Source organism: Pinus tabuliformis, chromosome J, assembly GCF_031772625.1.
Source record: "Pinus tabuliformis cultivar Carrire ecotype Pingquan chromosome J, CPIR1, whole genome shotgun sequence".
Classification (NCBI taxonomy): domain Eukaryota; kingdom Viridiplantae; phylum Streptophyta; class Pinopsida; order Pinales; family Pinaceae; genus Pinus; species Pinus tabuliformis.
The window spans coordinates 1110144207-1110152724 of record NC_142295.1 but is presented as its reverse complement, the minus strand read 5'-3'; positions in this window follow the sequence as shown (position 1 = coordinate 1110152724).

Here is an 8518-nt window from a genome sequence, read left to right as displayed (position 1 = left end):
AGACTCTCATCTTATTTTTGATTCATTCTAAATATTCTTCTTTAAGATCATGATCTTTATATTTTTCTATAATTATCTTTTGCATATCATTCCATGATCTTATTAAATTAGTCCCTAAAATCATGAACCATTTAAGAGCTATATCCTTCAAATTTGTAGGAAACTATCTCACTTTTTGAGTTTTTAATAAGTAACCATAAGATCTACAAACAATCTCAAATTCAAAGAGAAATGTTTCCGGATCCTCTGACCTTAGAACATGAAATTTTGGAAGAAAAGATGGAGGGATGTTCTTCATGTGCACACTACCATCAGTATCTTGAATGGGAAATCCAAGAGGATCTTCCTCATTTCCATCATCTCCATCCATTTCTTCTACATTATTTGCCATATTCTTCTTCTACCTGCAAAAGTGAATGGTGATATGGCTCTTATTGCACCATGTGATCAAATGGGGGGTGGGTTGGTGTTGGAGAATTTTTTTATTTTTATTTTTTATTTTTTATGATTGAATGAAAACTATAATGCAATGAAATTTTCTATCTTTGAAATGAAATATGCCTGATGAAAATATTTTTTGTTTTTTCGAAAAGTAAAAAGAAATAAATCAACTAGGGAAGAGAACAATGCATACTTTGACACCTCCTCAGCAATGGCGCCAAAATGTGATGAGCCTCAGTATTGCAACAAGAATGCTGCAACTCCCAAGGCTACCGACTTTAATTATCAACCCGGGGTTCGTAAAAACTTAAGAGGTATCGACACTATATGTGTAGCATACAATGTGTCCTTCCTTTGTTGTCATGATGTAATGGAGTGCACATATTGAAGTCAAATCCTAAGCTAGTTGCATAAAATGAAATGCTCGAAATGGAACCTTAACCTATTGTAAGAAAGAAAGTACAAGGAAAGAGAATGAAATCAAATGCTAAAACACACCATTTTCTGACTAACTCCTAAGAGGCTTTGCTTCAAAAGAATGCCAAGTTAACATGTCTGCAATCCTATCGTCCTAAGAATGCAGATTCAAACCATCAAACCTTTTATGGCTGTGCATGTAAATGAATAAAATATTTTTTTTTTCTTTTTGTCTTGACGAAAATGAGGTGGTAGTTTATAATTCGACTACGGGTTAAATTTGTAACCAATCAGCTGTGCACAAACAGATTCTGTATGTGGATTTTCACCCTGAGGGTCCTGCTTATCTAACCAATCACTGTCGGTCCCTAATTGACTTCTCCTTTTATTAAGTGTTTCAATCCACGCCATTGATCTCACTTCTCCAGATCCAATGGATATTGCATTGTCCGCTCCTGACATATGGAAAACCTTCAATTTTTCACAAAACCAAAAATAATTAACACCGCAGTTCATAACCTTATCATGTTCGAAATTTAGGTTAAATCACATGCATCTTCCGACGCGATCAACATCAGATCTCGTCCTCAACATATGGAAAACCTTGATAATGAACGTCTATGATCGATCTGGAATTCAACTGGATTAAATCATAGTCCATAAAATATCAGGTCCGAAATCTAGATTAAATCACATGCATCTTCTGATGTGATTACCGTCAGATTTGACCCATCTGATCCAACGGCTATCACGTAACCCGCTTGCCAACTAGCATGGCCAATATCCACCGTCAATCAATCTTGCATGATCCAATGGCTATCGCGCCATATTTCACTCCAACTATCATGATGGTTAATACTATGAAAGCACGCGAGAAAAGTTGTTTTCTCGTGCTACGTGTCGTCCACTAAGGGTAATCGCATGAAATTTAGGAATACTGCTTCCCACCTTTAGGGCGCGCGAGATACCACTTACCATCTTTGGAAAACTGCCCACGTGCTCAATACAGAACTTAAAGAAAGATGTTTAACCAAGGGTTTAGCGCTTAATATCAGTGTTAACTCTTAATGCTAATCGACTGTGATTTTACCAATAAAATACATAAATAGAGAAAAATACCTGATTACAGTCAAGAACATTGATATACAGATACAAATGAATTTCTGCACCAAAACAGTGTGTCCTTACCACACTTCAATCAATTATTCAACAAAATGGAAATTACAGAGTCTTGGCCCTCTCGGCTTGATTACAAGATCTTGTCCGACCTTTGTTTCAATCTCAAACCCTATCTCTGTCACACCTATCGCTTACTCACTCTATTCTTAATCATCTAATCTCTCTGTCATTACATTCTTTCCTCTTTTATGAATCAAATCCTATCCTATTGCATTGACAAATCAATCTCTATTTTTATCAGTCAACCATTAAATTCCTATTCTCAAGCTCTGATACACATCTATACTAACACTTATCCCTTAGTCTAAAAATAATACAATGATCTAATTATTAAAGCAAAGATAAATTCAAGAGATCCAACAATCTAGATTTGGGAATAAGAAGACTAATCCAAGCAACTCAATGATTATTATGAACTTCCAAATCTTTTCCAAGGATGAAATAATGCTTGTGATCCTACAAAAGAAATTTTATTAACCATTTAACTCAATCCTACAACAATAAATCATTAATACTAAATGCAGAGGTAGAAAGAAATGAAAGCTAGAGATGCATGTGAATAGGCGATGAAAATAAGGAAATAGAATGATACGAAAGGTCTCTGAGGCTCCTGGGATGGCCAAGCCCAAGGAAAATCAAAGACCTATGGAGGAGAACAAGATTTAGAATCTGAACATGACACCAATCTTCATTATTTTCGTCAACGGAATTACATCCCTGCAAGAAAATACAATGGAGTTGAAAAAAATACAAGCTCTCTACATCCCAACACTCCTAAAAAAAAAAAACCCCTAGAGGCAAATTTGACTTGATACTTATACAAAATGATTAGGAATCATTCCCCATGAATAGAGGAAGCTTTAGCCACCAAAATCCCTTGATTAGTGGATCTAGTCCCCTTGATTGGTGGATCTGCTCCCTTGATTAGTGGAACACATTCCTAGATTTTCTCAATCATTGGAGTTCAAAAATTTGTGCCATAATTCCATAACATTTTGTTGACTTATTTTTTATTATTGATCCTCCAGTAGTAGGGAAATATTCCCTAAATTATCTCCTCCTCCAACTCTTCGTAATCTGCCCAATCTCCTCATAATATTCCACAAAAATAAATAATATTAGGCACAAATATTCAATTATTCATAAACCTTCCTAATGAATATATTAAATTTAAAAATAAGTTATCTAATGCAAAAAGAGAGGTTTAATGTGCTAAAGGATGGTCATAGGCCTTAAGTTATTGTTGAATTTAGAGGCATGGGCCTTAATTTATGTCTAATTTAGAGGCCCATCACCTGTCCCTAGCCGAAGCACTTATGTTCTTGCTAGAGAATGCCTACTGGCAATGGAAGATCATTGTATGAAAATTGTTGTTACAGGTGAACACAAAATATGGCTTCAGTGATTCAGAGCTCCCCACCGTTCGACGATTTTTCTATGATACATATTCGCAGTGCACCAATGGAAGCATTTTCGATGGTTTGAAGATGGAATTTGTGTTATACAACATGGAGTTGTTGCCGTCCTGCGTTGGTGATCGACAGCTAATGAGGGCTCAAGTTTTGTCTATGTGTGTGAATAAATATCAGTTTGTAGAGGAGGCTTTGAGGGCAATCGTTACCATGAGAGATGTGGTGGAGAGGTTGATCGAGATGTTGACTTGGAAGAACCATCAGGAGAAGGCGATTTGAAGAGTAGTTGCAGAGATCATCACCAAATTGGTTAAGAAAGACAGGAATCGAATTCAGGTCATGACCATCACTGGGTCCATGGAATATATAGCATCTTTACTTTATGATAGCAATACATGGATGCATATAACTACACGGTTTTTAGTATGGTGGGACTATGGATACTAAAAAGCTTGTCCATCAAGCACGGAAATTGTTCTAAAATCAGAAGCAGCAGAGGGCTACATCCAAAAATCATAGGACTCATAGAACTAAATACCAATGCATTCGAATCCCAAATCAAGATGACAGAGCTCGCTCTGGAGCTCATGAGAATGCTGACAAGAAGTACAGGCTCAATAAGAAAGGCCTTAAGGAGAGGCATCTCAGAAATAGTCTTTTCCATAAGTAATCTAAGAGATGTTCTTCATTACAGAGAAGTAACGAAGAATGGTCTACAAATCCTGGCCATTGATACATTGACGAGTCTGGCTCTAGAAGAAGAGGGCCGAGAGAGCATCAACAACATTGGCGGTGTTTTGCATTGTCTTTTCTCTACGTTTCACATGGAGAGGATTAATATTAATATTAATATTACAAGAGGACTGGGCGAGGATGAAACAAGGGAGCTTGTGAGGAAGGTAGTAGAATCCCTGGCTCTGCTTTCACTAGAGAATGAACAAAACTATAGAGAATGATGAGCCTTAAGTTGTGGAAAAATCGCCCAAATTTGATCGCGAGCCTCATCTCTGTGCTGGATGACCCAATTCAGGGTTTTCATGCTATGAGAATTCTTCGGAATATGTGCTCATATTCAGAGGTAGATTATGTTGAATTTAGGAAAAACATGGGTGGGACTCTTGCAAATCAATTCCAAACACCAAAACTCCAGATGTCAGAGTTGGTGATGGGACTTGCTTTCTTATTACTTGTATCTGCCTACACTACGGGCGTATGGGTGACACCTATAGAGATTTGAACATGGGTGGGACTCTTGCAAATTGATTCCAAACACCAAAACTCCATAGGCTGGAGTTGGTGATGGGACTTGCTTTCTTATTGCTTGTATCTTCCTACACTATGGGTGTATGGGTGATGCCTCCAAAGATTTTAGCATGGGTGGGACTCTTGCAAATCAATTCCAAACACCAAAACTCTAGAGGCCCGAGTTGGTGATGGGACTTGATTTCTTATTGTTTATATCTTCCTACACTACAGGCATATGGGTGACACCTCCAGAGATTTGAACATGGGTGGGACTCTTGCAAATCAATTCTAAACACCAAAACTCCAGAGGTCGGAGTTGGTGATGGGAATTGCTTTCTTATTTCTTGTATCTTTATACACTATAGGTGTATGGGTGATGCCTCTAGTGATTTAAACATGGATGGGACTCTTGCAAATCGATTCCAAACACCAAAACTCCAGAGGCCGAGTTGGTGATGGGACTTTCTTTCTTATTGCTTGTATCTTCCTACACTATAGGCATATGGCTGATGACTCCAGAGATTTGTACACGGGTGGGACTCTTGCAAATCGATTCCAAACACCAAAATTCCATAGGCCAAAGTTGGTAATGGGACTTGCTTTCTTATTGCTTGTATCTTCCGACACTATGGACATATGGGTGATGCATCCAAAGATTTGAACATGGGTGGGACTCTTGCAAATTGATTCCAAACACCAAAACTCTAGAGGCCAGAGTTGGTGATGGAGCTTTTTTTCTTATTGCTTGTATCTTCCTAGAAGAGTGTATTCAATTAATAACATTTCTTTTTGAAATTAAAACTTTGCACTGGGGCTCAATCTCACAACAGTTTCATCCGATGGATTAATTTATTGTGATATTTTTTTCGTGAGGTATTGAAGTTTGTGATGGAGAAATGAGGTGAGCATCAGGAAGAAACAATAGGACTTGTTGCTCAGATCTTAAAGTTCATAACCAAATCAGATTTCGATCTTCTGTTCGAAGAATCCGACGGTATAACAAGGAGATTGCTGATTTTGGAACTTGTAAAGGTTTTCGGGAGGCACCCACATCTAGCAAAGGAGTTTCCAAGTATTAGAAGATTTAGCATTGAGTTTCTTATCGGTGTCATGGAGATGGACATGGTTGCAATATTAAGCAGTTTGAGCATGGAAATGAGATTGGAATTGGAGGTGACTCTGGAGACAGTGATAGAGACGACGTTGGAGTTGGAGAGTTACAGTACATTCTCCGGCAGTGTGGGATTGAGTAGGCATGGTCTACTTATTTCATCCATCGTAGAGTGTCCGATGGACTTGCTTCATGATTAATCACTCTCATGATTAGATGGAAAAGAAAGATGTGGCCAATGGCCTAATCATGGGAGAAAATATCTGTAAAAGACAAAATATTTGGGAGAAAATATCTGGGAAAAAAACAAAATATTTGGGAGAAAATATTTGTAAAAAACAAAATATTTACTGAGATCAACTCAAAACATGTTTTATTTCATTTCATTTTAATATTTTTATTTAAGAATAAGATTGAATCGGCATATGAAAATAGGTAGGTTTATATGATCAATATATATTCATTTTAATTTTTGATTTATCTAAAGTTTATAGAAATTGAAATTAAAATTTTCAACATTTAAATTTTATTTTTACCATAATATTTGAAGAAATATTTGTATGGCTAAAAATTTGAATTTTGTTAACTTTTAATAGATCTCAAGTTAAGAAATTTATGATGATTTTGAGCAACACACTAATAAAATGTTTTAACTATAACATATTATTTATTTTTACTTAATTTATATATAATATATATAGTTGACATATGTTAATACTTGCTCCCTACCACCATCTATTTACATCAATAGACCCAACCAATCCAAGTATATGTTACCTATTGGGTTTCATTCATCTCTTCCCGAAATCCATTAAATTACTCTTTCCAAAACAATTCCAAAGACCCTCAAAACATAAAAGGCAAGAACAAGAAAAAAAAAGGAGAAAATCATGAAAACCAGTATCAATATGACACCACAAACAAAGTTGAATTATCATGCACTAGACATAATCAAAACTGCAAATCAAGCGCAAAAATTCACAAAATACCAAAAGCACAAGAATAGCAACAAACGCTATGACTCAATCCCCATGGGTTCTCAATGCCTCTAAAGGAAAGTTCAACCTGAGCCTTCTTCAATATTTCATGACAGTGTCGTTTTCCATGAAATCCCCTGCATCATACTGCCATAAACACATAACTGTCAATGTATAAATAAATGTAACAATATAATGCATACCTAACCTTACTGTGCCAAGCACAATGACTTGTAACTGAGCACTTCCATTTCATTTCTCAAGGGGCTCCAATTCCATTGACAAAGATCTATCTATAACTAGACAATAGTTGTTATACCTGTTAAATACATGTCCATGAATATAGCACATATCCACATAATTTCAAAAAAATTAGGGTTTATAAGACTTCCTGTATGCAAAGCACTCATTCGTTTGGAACTGTGGCTCCAAACATATCCTAAAGGAATTCTCACCCAATTCCTTCCTTTTTCCTTTTTACCTTGTTGCAATCGATTCTTACCATGTATTGTCACATCACCCAACTGTTAATTATATAAACACATATGTCATAACCAACAATCAACTCATAGTCATCAATCATAATACATAATTCTCCAACTATCACCTACTTACACTCGAGTACATATCAACTATCTCAACACATATGTGTTAGTACAACCATCTTAAAAGAAGACCATTCATTCATGCAATCTTATAGATACAAACTCATATCATGCAATTAATCAAACAATCAAACAACATATAGGTGACATAATCGACACCAAACACTCAAACACCAGATATATGACATAATAAAACATTCAAGCACCAAGTAGACATCATAAGAAAACTCATACCTGAATGTATTTCAGGGGAGGCTATCTTATTAGCATAATCAATCTAGATTAGAACCACATAACTTCACAACATATCAACTCAAACATAAATAAGGTCATGATCTCTATAACAATAACTAGCTAACATGTTCACATCATAAACTCATAAACAATTTTCATTCATGTATAACAATAACATATGCACAACCAATATATATTAGTATGACATAATATCACAATATATATTAACTCATACCTGAATGTCATAAGCCTAATCATCTACATAAGTCAATCCAGGTTAGCACGATACATATAACATCAAGGTCTTAACTGTAATAACCCTAATAATCAAGTTAACTAACATATAACTGTATAATTTTCTCTACAAATCAGCTAGCTCACTGGTATCATGTAGAAATTTCACCTGCAGATCCAACTAATATATGCAATGTACTAAAGCATAATACTAGATCTACATCTACCATTGTTAGGGTCCCACCCTAACCCCCTTATTTATGTCTTGGGATCACGTCATAGTCAAGAGTCAATAAAGCCCATATTAATATTTGTAAGTGGTTAACCCGCAATTAATGACGGGACCACAGTTAGTTGCAAATGGGCGGAAGTATTAGATAGATGGTAAATAGGCGGTAGTATTAGATAGATGGTATTAATAAAGCCCACGATATTGGCTCGTGGTATTGCATGTATGAATCATATATAAAGGATAGAGACTCCCTGTGAGGAGGATTGTGTCTTGTTTTGTAATCGAGCTCTGCTCTATTGGAGGTTGCCCCCTCGAAGAGGCCTGTGAACATTTCTCTCTGAATAATAAAATCATTGCTATTCTGTGTTCTGGGTATATTTTCTTCGCATATTTTGTGTTCTCGGTATCTTTTCTTCGCTTCGGTATTGATT